This window comes from Oncorhynchus clarkii, unplaced genomic scaffold, assembly GCF_045791955.1.
Source record: "Oncorhynchus clarkii lewisi isolate Uvic-CL-2024 unplaced genomic scaffold, UVic_Ocla_1.0 unplaced_contig_619_pilon_pilon, whole genome shotgun sequence".
Lineage (NCBI taxonomy): Eukaryota > Metazoa > Chordata > Actinopteri > Salmoniformes > Salmonidae > Oncorhynchus > Oncorhynchus clarkii.
Window position 1 is genome coordinate 1 of NW_027260565.1, and position 6,690 is coordinate 6,690.

Here is a 6,690-nt window from a genome sequence, read left to right on the forward strand (position 1 = left end):
TTAAGACCTTGCTTAGCTAGATATAGCCAGAGACACACAGGCCTGTATATACACTGCTCAAAAAAATTAAAGGGAACACTTAAACAACACAATGTAACTCCAAGTTAATCACACTTCTGTGAAATCCAACTGTCCACTTAGGAAGCAACACTGATTGACAATAAATGTCACATGCTGTTGTGCAAATGGAATAGACAACAGGTGGAAATTATAGGCATTTAGCAAGACACCCGCAATAAAGGAGTGGTTCTGCAGGTGATAACCACAGACCACTTCTCAGTTCCTATGCTTCCTGGCTGATGTTTTGGTCACTTTTGAATGCTGGCGGTGCTTTCACTCTAGTGGTAGCATGAGACGGAGTCTACAACCTACACAAGTGGCTCAGGTAGTGCAGCTCATCCAGGATGGAACATCAATGCGAGATGTGGCAAGAAGTTTGCTGTGTCTTTCAGCGTAGTGTCCAGAGCATGGAGGCGCTACCAGGAGACAGGCCAGTATATCAGGAGACGTGGAGGAGGCCGTAGGAGGGCAACAACCCAGCAGCAGGACCGCTACCTCCGCCTTTGTGCAGGGAAGAGCAGAAGGAGCACTATCAGAGCCCTGCAAAATGACCTCCAGCAGGCCACAAATGTGCATGTGTCTGCTCAAACGGTCAGAAACAGACTCCATGAGGGTGGTATGAGGGCCCGACGTCCACAGGTGGGGGTGGTGCTTACAGCCCAACACCGTGCAGGACATTTGGCATTTGCCAGAGAACACCAAGATAGGCAAATTCGCCACTGGCGACCTGTGCTCTTCACAGATGAAAGCAGGTTCACACTGAGCACGTGACAGACGTGACAGTCTGGGACGCCGTGGAGAACGTTCTGCTGCCTGCAACATCCTCCAGCATGACCGGTTTGGCGGTGGGTCAGTCATGGTGTGGGGTGGCATTTCTTTGGGGGGCCGCACAGCCCTCCATGTGCTCGCCAGAGGTAGCCTGACTGCCATTAGGTACCGAGATGAGATTCTCAGACCCCTTGTGAGACCATATGCTGGTGTGGTTGGCCCTGGGTTCCTCCTAATGCAAGACAATGCTAGACCTCATGCGGCTGGAGTGTCAGCAGTTCATGCAAGAGGAAGGCATTGATGCTATGGACTGGCCCGCCTGTTCCCCAGACATGAATCCAATTGAGCACATCTGGGACATCATGTCGCTCCATCCACCAACGCCACGTTGCACCACAGACTGTCCAGGAGTTGGCGGATGCTTTAGTCCAGGTCTGGGAGGAGATCCCTCAGGAGACCATCCGCCACCTCATCAGCATGCCCAGGCATTTTAGGGAGGTCATACAGGCACGTGGAGGTCACACACATTACTGAGCCTCATTTTGACTTGTTTTAAGGACATTACATCAAAATTTGATCAGCCTGTAGTGTGGTTTTCTACTTTAATTTTGAGTGTGACTCCAAATCCAGACCTCCATGGGTTGATAAATTTGATTTCCATTGATAATTTTTGTGTAATTTTGTTGTCAGCACATTCAACTATGTAAAGAAAAAAGTATTTAATAAGAATATTTCATTCATTCAGATCTAGGATGTGTTATTTTAGTGTTCCCTTTATTTTTTTGAGCAGTGTAGTTACTATATTGCTGATACCATACCTAAGCCACCCAATCAGATCTGTGAGATGGGCTCAACAGGTTCCTAAGGATATTAAAGCTGGATTGGTTTGAAATTAGGTTCAACAAGTTCTTAAGGAAAGGAGAGATGGGTTGGTTAGGGAATGAGGCCCTTAGTTTAAGTTCGTTAAGGTCACCTGAGCTCCACGGCGGCAATGTTTCCCATGCCCCCGAGCAGGGCTCCTTTGCTCAGCCTCCGGGAGATGTAGCATCGTAGCTCAGGCTCCGCCTCTACCGGCAGGCTGCTGTCCACTAGGGTGAGGCTGTTGGTGGGGCAAGAGTCAGTTACCATGGAAACAGAGTGACAGGCAACCAATCCGATCTGATGAGAAAGTGGACAGCCAAAGAGGAGATGAAGACGGAAGCCGACGAATAAAAGCCACATCAACACAACATGAAGGCTAGATACAGATATAGTGAAACAGAATCTTCCATGTGAGTCACAGAGCCTATTTAAATCCTTCCTTCCCACTTCTCTTTCCTTATGGTCACTATGTAAGATGCATGATGTGACACTGAAATATCACGTTTTAATAGCATAACAATATCATATCACATAACTATATCATCATCATTATAGAATCTGAGGCTGAAACAACTTGATGTCACAGAAAGACGACATCCCAAAAGAAGTAGGGTGAACAGTGTGTACAGAAGGAGGTAGATAGATACTAGGCTTTGTGACTCCATATCCCAGATAGCCGGAAGCACACTGATGACATCATGACAGGAAAGAAACAGTGTTGATTCCAGGTTGATAGGTTTCCAGCAGCAGGCCCATGGATACGACAGAGAAGGACAACACTGAAAGCCACAGAAATAAAACCACTAGAGAAACAGACAGGTCACGGGGAGACCTTGGTTACCTAAAGTCTTCCTGACTGGTACTGGCTGTGGAATCTGTTCTTCTCTGGCTCCATGCCACGTTGCCCTCTGCAGCTGCCTCAGATCTAGACAGGTACTGTAGGTAGTTACTATACTCATGACTTGGTTAGTTAGTTAGTGGAGAACAGAACAGCAAGTCTGAACTGACAGTACAGTAAGTCAGCAGCATGATCCACAGTTGATGTCCACAGAAAACCAGTGAATTTGGGAGAAAGTGGTTATACAGTGACAAAGAAATTGGCCTCAATATGCAGCTGGACTAGCTTGATGATGTTATCACAGTCAGTGGAGACTGGTGAGTTGAGCTATAGGAGGATGAGCTCATTGTAATGACTGGAATGGAGTAACTGGAACGGGGTCCAACATGTTGTTTCCATATGTTTCATACCGTTCCATTGGTTCCATTCCAGCCATTACAATGAGCCCATCCTCCTATAGTTCCTCCCACCAGCCTCCACTAATGACAGTGTATGTATAAAGACTGTCCGAGCATGAATACTGTACATTGTGAGAACCTCCAACCTCCAATGAGTCTAATAATATCAACAAAGTGAGACATTGGTGTGATTGGTAATGCATTTCCATTCATCCCTATGGAGAAGGGTGAGGGACCGAGGTCCATAGATTCTCTATAGCCTAGTAGCTAAGGCAAGTAAACATTCACGTAATCTGCAGATATTTGCATACCAAATAATGCCCTAGTTTAGGTCATTGTGTACTGTCAAAACAAATTGCTTGATGTAAAGTTAGATAGACTCAAGCAGAACATTCAGATGGAGAAGATTACCTGGTGCCTTGGTAGAGATAAATGGTATAGTAACAGTTCAACTGTATTTTCTGATTATATCCCATCTCTTCGTTATCATAATCCGTATCCTTTTCTTCCACGTCAATTGAATCTTGGAAGGAGGACGTTTGCATGGAAGTTTGCGAGGTAAACATGATTGCTTCGCACGTATCAACAAATGACAGATACCGAGAAATGACGTTCAGTTATTTAGGATGCAGGTTGAACTGGATAAGAAATAATAACAATACTAGGCATGTGAATAGACTAACAACTTCCTTTACTGAAGAGACGAGTCTATCATTATTTCTAAAGATCCATGATCTGATTCACGCATGCGCCGTGTAATTCCATGAATCCGTCGTTGTTTAAGGTCCGTGTAAAATTTGCTATGACATGATTTGGTCCAGGAAATAAACTGAACACATCAGTTATTATAATAGCTAAATTATGCCCAAATTATCAGAGGTCGTTGCCTTCTTATAGCCACGTATCAATGGGTAAAATTAAGCTAATGTTTCTGAATATACAAACAATGCCATAATAACTTTTGGGATATTGGCGTTCATTAGCCTGAACAGCCGCTAGTGGTCACTGTTTACCGGTCTTTTGAAGGTTTACTATCCGATGACCGATGGACTGTTTTGTATTTCGATTTCACAGCCACAAAGTCAAAATGGTCTATATAGTAAAAATTCATGTAAACAAACAAATTATTTTTGGTCTTAATTTAAGATTAGGCATAAGGTTAGCTGTGTGGTTAAGGTTAGTATTAAAGTTAGGGTTAGGTATAAAATACTCCGGAGTGGCGCAGCGGTCTAGGGCACTGCATCTCAGTGCTAGAGGCGTCACTAAAGACCCTGGTTTGATTCCAGGCTGTATCACAACCGGCTGTGATTGGGAGTCCCATAGGGTGGCGCACAATTGGCGCAACATCGTCCGGGTTAGGGTTTGGTCGGGGTAAGCCGTCATTGTAAATAAGAATTTGTTCTTAACTGACTTACCTGGTCAAATAAAGGTTAAATACAAATAAAATATATACATTTTACAAATGGGCGGGGTTTAACCATAATTTTTACTTTGAGGATGTGGAAGCTAGTGATGACCAGGTACCGTACTGCTGCAGAGATTAAGACGATACAAAAAATTGTCATTCAAATACTTAAAAAGTCACATATGTAAAAATCTATCGTTCTGCCCCTGAACAAGGCAGTTAACCCATTCGTTCTTAACTGACTTGCCTAGTTAAATAAAGGTGAACAAAAAAAAAAAAAACAGGACATCAAATTCGCAGAGCAAAATTCGGGCGAGGCAACAGCCAGGCATTTAGGAATTGATACAAAATGAGCGAGGGAATGGTGAAATAAAAAGGTCGAACTTCAATGTTTGTCTGAGGTGGATCAGAAGAGGGTGAGACTAAGGTTGGGGGAGGAAAATGGTTTGTAAGAAAATAGATGCCTAGTTCAAATAGAAGCCTGTCTTCACGAAGCGTTGGTTGTGTTCAGTGATTGAAACAAATTAACGCCCAGGCTATTAATTGAGGTTTTACAGTAATTTTACATTATTTCAATTCCATACTTTGGCTACACAGGCAGTCCAATTCTGATATTTATTTTTACTTATTGGTCTTTTGACCCATTAGATCAGCTCTGAAAAAAATGTAATGAAAATATCTGATGTGATTGGTCAAAAGACAAATTAGTGGAAAAAATATCAGAATTGGGCTGCCTGTGTAAACAGCCTGACTAATGTTGCTAGCATGTTATTTTCTTAAGTTTACTTTTGTAGTTGTGTTCGTCATAGAGCAACAAGAAGATGCTGCAATACTGTACATTTAATTGTTGATTTATTTCCCCTGAGCCCTTTGTTTACACCGTTGCTCTTTAGTTATTGGCACTCATTATTAGCCACAGTATTTCTGTTGTTAATTAGCATAATTGTCCTAATTATTCACAGACCCACCTAGTACACACAACTAAGCCAAACAAAACCTACTGTATAGTACTTTGTGACAAATGCAGATTTTGTTGTGGACAAATCCGGTCATATTCAAATTAGAATAAAGAACTTTAAACATTAACATGATGTGTCCATTTTGTTAATCTGCAGTGTATTTTACATAAAGTATAATATGCATAATTTACGTGCAATTGAGAATTGTATTTAGCATTATATAAGGTATGCGAACCAAACATATTGTTTTTGGCTAAATTAGGAGGTTTTAGGATCAACATGTCCTTTGTACTGGTAACATAAATACCTCACCTGGATAGGCTTTTAACAAATGGTTTTATTTCACTAACCTCAATAACAGCACATATGGGTATTATGCATTGAATACTTTCTCGTAAGATGACATTTTCATATGTATATGGATAAGACAACATTAGACATATTATACATAATACTACAATATTATTCAATATTTACATAACGCAGCTTATTCTAACAGGACCATGTATCCCCTGTTTGTGTTCTAGGGTTCCCATTGTATTTACATAATGCAGCTTATTCTAACAGGACCATGTTTGTGTTCTAGGGTTCCCATTGTATTTACATAACGCAGCTTATTCTAACAGGACCATGTACCCCCTGTTTGTGTTGTAGGGTTCCCATTGTATTTACATAACGCAGCTTATTCTAACAGGACCATGTACCCCCTGTTTGTGTTGTAGGGTTCCCATTGTATTTACATAACGCAGCTTATTCTAACAGGACCATGTACCCCCTGTTTGTGTTGTAGGGTTCTCATTGTATTTACATTTTGCTGCTTGTATTTCTTGTCAAATTCTCAATTATTTGAGCAACCACTGCATTGAAAGAAAGGCCTGGGTAAATAAAGTGTTATTTTTGTTTGTATTTGGTAGAGGCAGACTTCTAATGAATGAGCCTGATCTTGCTTCCCTTGGCTGTGCCTCGGACATACAGGTTTCCATTTTCTGTCCAACACTCTATACGTTTCTGTCAAGAGAATTTTGTTCTCAATGTTAACTTCAATTAAAATACTCTGTCTGTTACTAATACTTTGTAAGGTTCTTATTGAAATGAAACAGTCAGAGGCCAGTCTACTTAGTCAGCAGGTTTATTTACGAGAGCTCTGCCTATCATTTCCTGTACATTGGTCTATATACCTCACATTTCGTCATAAATGTCCCTCCTCTCAGAAACAATGACAATATAGTTCACAAGTCTTCTCCTACTCATACATTGTCTGCCCCCTGTTATACAATCTACTACAAGCCCAAGGTCTCTCCCCTCCCTGGGTGGGGACAGAATGTCCTGTAAGGAACACAGTAGTACAGCTTGTCTGTCGATAGCTCCTCTTATCATTTGTTTCACACTTGCACCCTGCTT

The 6,690-nt window shown here is 41.8% G+C and overlaps 1 long non-coding RNA gene across 1 annotated transcript; it reads right to left on the minus strand.

The window, feature by feature from the left end:
• Positions 1-1,801: 1,801 nt before the first annotated feature.
• LOC139401571 (uncharacterized) lies at positions 1,802-3,558 on the minus strand. Its single transcript, XR_011633027.1, has 3 exons — positions 3,337-3,558; positions 2,531-2,614; positions 1,802-1,927 (listed from the first exon to the last, which is right to left on the minus strand). It is a non-coding gene; the product is annotated as an uncharacterized lncRNA (long non-coding RNA).
• Between the last annotated feature and the right edge of the window lie 3,132 nt (positions 3,559-6,690).